The sequence below is a fragment of the Salvelinus namaycush genome, chromosome 21, assembly GCF_016432855.1.
Source record: "Salvelinus namaycush isolate Seneca chromosome 21, SaNama_1.0, whole genome shotgun sequence".
Classification (NCBI taxonomy): domain Eukaryota; kingdom Metazoa; phylum Chordata; class Actinopteri; order Salmoniformes; family Salmonidae; genus Salvelinus; species Salvelinus namaycush.
This window is the reverse complement of record NC_052327.1, coordinates 10,090,224-10,093,825: the sequence shown is the minus strand read 5'-3', so window position 1 is coordinate 10,093,825 and position 3,602 is coordinate 10,090,224.

The following is a 3,602-nucleotide window of genomic DNA, read 5'->3' as shown; positions in this document are numbered from 1 at the left end:
AACTATTACAGATTACAAAGGGTAGCACAGCCGCGAGCTGCCCAGTGACACGAGCGAACAGATGAGCTAATTGACTTCTATACTCGCTTCGAGGCAAGCAACACTGAAGCATGCATGAGAGCACCAGCTGTTCCGGACGACTGTGTGATCACGCACTCCGTAGCCGATGTAAGACCTTTAAACAAGTCAACATTCACAAGGCCGCAGGGCCAGATGGATTACCAAGACGTGTACTCCGAGCATGCGCTGACCACACTGACATTTTCAACATGTCCCTGACTGAGTCTGTAATACCAACATGTTTCAAGCAGACCACCATAGTCCCTGAACCCAAGAACACCAAGGTAACCTGCCTAAATGACTACCGACCCGTAGCACTCACGTCTGTAGCCATGAAGTGCTTTGAAAGGCTGGTCATGGCTAGACCCACTCCAATTTGCATACCGACCCAACAGATGCACAGATGATGCAATCTCTATTGCACTCCACACTGCCCTTTCCCACCTGGACAAAAGGAACACCTATGTGAGAATGCTATTCTTTGACTACAGCTCAACACCACAGTGCCCTCAAAGCTCATCACTCAGCTAAGGACCCTGGGACTAAACACCTCCCTCTGTAACTGGATCCTGGACTTCAGTATGGTCCGCCCCCAAGTGGCAAGGGTAGGTAACAATACATCTGCCACGCTGATCCTCAACAAGGGGGCCCCTCGGGGGTGCGTGCTCAGTTCCCTCCTGTACTCCCTGTTCACTCATGACCGCATGGCCAGGTACAACTCCAACACCATCATTAAGTTTGCCAACGACACAAGAGTGGTAGGTAGGCCTGATCACCGACAACGATGAGACAGAGACCTGGCCGTGTGGTGCCAGGACAACAACCTATCCCTCATCAGGAGACTGAAAAGATTTGGCATGGGTCCTCAGATCCTGCAAAAGTTCTACAGCTGCACCATCGAGAGCATCCTGACTGGTTGCATCACTGCCTGGTACAGTAACTGCTTGGCCTCTGACCGCAAGGCACTACAGAGGGTAGTGCGTACGGCCCAGTACATCACTGGGGCCAAGCTTCTTGCCATCCAGGACCTCTATACCAGGTGGTGTCTAAAAATTGTCAAAGACTCCAGCCACCCTAGTCATAGACTGTTCTCGCTGCTACCGCACGGCAAGCGGTACCAGAGCACCAAGTCTAGGTCCAAAAGACTTCTTAACAGCTTCTACCCCCAAGCCATAAGACTCATAAACAGCTAATCAAATGGCTAACCAGACTATTTGCATTCCACTATCTAAGTTTTAACATGGCACACCTGTTAATTTAAATGCATTCCAGGTGACTACTTCATGAAGCTGGTTGAGAAAATACCAAGAGTGTGCAAAGCTGTCATCAAGGCAATGGGTGGCTACTTTGAAGAATCTGAAATATAAAATATTTTGATTTGTTGAACACTTTTTTGGTTACTACATGATTCCATGTGTGTTATTTAATAGTTTTGATGTCTTCACTTTTATTCTACAATGTAGAAAATAGTAAAAATAAAGAAAACCCCTGGAATGAGTAGGTGTGTCCAAACTTTTGACTGGTACTGTAAGTATTCACACCCCTGAGTAAATACATGCTTGATTCACCTTTGGCAGCGATTACAGCTGTGAGTCTTTCCGGGTAAGTCTCTAAGAGCTTTGCACACCTTGATTGTAAAATATTTTCCCATTATTCTTAATAAAAGTTTTCAAGCTCTGTCAAATTGGTTGTTGATCACTGCTTGAAAACCACTTTAAAGTCTTGCCATATATTTTCAAGTAGATTTAAGTCAAAACTGTAACTCGGCCACTCTGAAACATGCACAGTCTTCTTGGTAAGCAACTCCAGGGTAGATTTGGCCTTGTGTTTAAGGTTATTTTCCTGCTGAAAGGTGAATTAATCTCCCAGTGTCTGGTGGAAAGCAGACAAAACCAGGCATTTCTCTAGGATTTTGCCTGTGCTTAGCTCCATTCTGTTTATTTTTTATCCTGAAAAACTCCCCAGTCCTTAAAGAGTACAAGCATACCCATAACATGATGCAGCCACCACTATGGTTGAAAATATGGAGAGTGGTACTCAGTAATGTGTTGTATTGGGTTTGCCCCAAACATAACACTTTGTATTCAGGACAAAAAGTGAATTGCTTTACCACATTTTTTGCGATATTACTTTAGTGCCTTTTTTGAAAACAGGATGCATCTTGTGGAATATTTTTATTCCATACAAGCTTCCTTCTTTTCACTCTGTCATTTAGGATAGTATTCTGGAGTAACTACAATGTGGTTGATCCATCCTCAGTTTACTCCTATCACAGTCATTAAACTCTTAACTGTTTTAAAGTCACCATTGGCCTCGTGGTGAAATCCCTGAGCGGTTTCCTTACTCTGTGGCAACTGAGTTAGGAAGGACGCCTGTATCTTTGTAGTGACTGGTTGCATTAATACACCATCCAAAGTATAATTTGATGCCCTTCTTTTCGAGGCATTGGAAAACCTCCCTGGTCTTTGTGGTTGAAATTCACTACTTGACTGAGGGACCTTACAGCTAATTGTATGTGTGGGGTACAGAGATGAGGTAGTCATTCAAAAAGTTAAGCACTATAATTGCACACCGAGTAAATCCATGCAACTTATTATGTGACTTGTTAAGCACATTTTTACTCGTGTCATGCCTGCTCCCGCTCCTCCTCTCTGGCGCTCGAGGGTGCCAGGTGGCCCATCATTACGCACACCTGTTACCATCGTTACGCGCTAATATATTAGGCTATTGTTATCATATGGAAACATTTGAATATTGTAAATAATATTAGCATCAACATGCATTTTTGTTTAATTCAAATTTCACATATTTAATTGTTTCCTATTTCATTTCATATTTGTTACATGTAATCTTTTGGTTCAACCGTAATGCATAATAAGCATCATCAACAGGGGGAACATATTAGGTGTACGCTAATAAGCTGTAGAAAGAATATATCAATGTATAAGACTTATTCATAAAAGAGATGATTGTTCATAAGAAGGGCCTGAGATCCAAGTCAATATCCAGACCACTAGGGGACAATGTTTTTAGATAGGATATCTAGTAAGCCTCCCTTTGTAGTAGTAGGATCTCGATGTGACCTCCTTTCCTTGGTAGAGCAACATGCTCAATGCCTGTGTAATTGAGGGAGGAGATTGGATGGTTAGCTTCGACAAAGTGAGCTGCTACTGGATAGTCAAAGTGAGCTGCGGTGTTCAGCTATGCGTTGTTTTAATTGTATTTTCGTTTGTCCTACGTAGGCTTTCCCACATGAACAGGTGATGAGATAGATTACTCCCTTGGTCTTGCATGAGATGATACCCCTAACAGGCATTTTTTATTTTTTATTAACCTTTATTTAACTAGGCAAGTCAGTTAAGAACAAATTCTTATTTTCAATGACGGCCTAGGAACAGTGGGTTTACTGCCTGGTTCAGGGGCAGAACGACAGATTTTTACCTTGTCAGCTCGGGATTGCGATCTTTCAACCTTTCGGTTACTAGTCCAACGCTCTAACCACTAGGCTACCTGCCGCCCCACATTACAACAGCGGCCCCAGC